This window comes from Nicotiana attenuata, chromosome 1 (genome assembly GCF_001879085.1).
Source record: "Nicotiana attenuata strain UT chromosome 1, NIATTr2, whole genome shotgun sequence".
NCBI lineage: Eukaryota > Viridiplantae > Streptophyta > Magnoliopsida > Solanales > Solanaceae > Nicotiana > Nicotiana attenuata.
Window position 1 is genome coordinate 2,026,416 of NC_031989.1, and position 726 is coordinate 2,027,141.

Here is a 726-nt window from a genome sequence, read left to right on the forward strand (position 1 = left end):
CACACTCATTTCCTTAGTTTTCATTCACACTCATTGTTTGTGTTGTTGCAGCATTCTTGACCAGTCTCATTTTCAGTACAACCCGTTTTAAGCTACCCCAATATATATGATCCTATTTTTCTTGCATGTGCATTACCCTCTTTTTGCTCCGAAATTGCACGTACAATTCAGTACTCGTATAAGAGAAAATAAGTAAATTAAAGTAAAATGAAAACAGAAAACGCCATTCTTTAATTGCTTTATTCAAATAATAGATTCTTTGGAATCCTACAAAATCGTTCCTTTATCCTTTTTCTTTTTTTAGATTAATAGATGGTCAAAACTTCATATACTAAGCAGTGTTTTAAAAGGCGTGGGCGTAAGGCGAGGCGTTTTACATATGCTTCGGTGAGGCGTAAGCCCCGAGACACGGGGCGTAAGCCCCATAGGTATTTAATTTTTAATATTTTATGAAATAATATAACTACAGTAAATATTTATAAACTGGTAAAATTGTATAAAAAATAAAGAAAACTATATATATATGTATATATATATATATATANTATATATATATATATATATATATATATATATATATATATATATATATATATATATAGATGTGCTTCATCCCCCAAAAATCTAGTCAAAACAATCTATTATACGCTACTTAGAAGCTCAAGTAACTTGAGTCGAAAAGAATAAAATTTTCTACGTGAAGGAACAAAAAGGATGACTAACCTG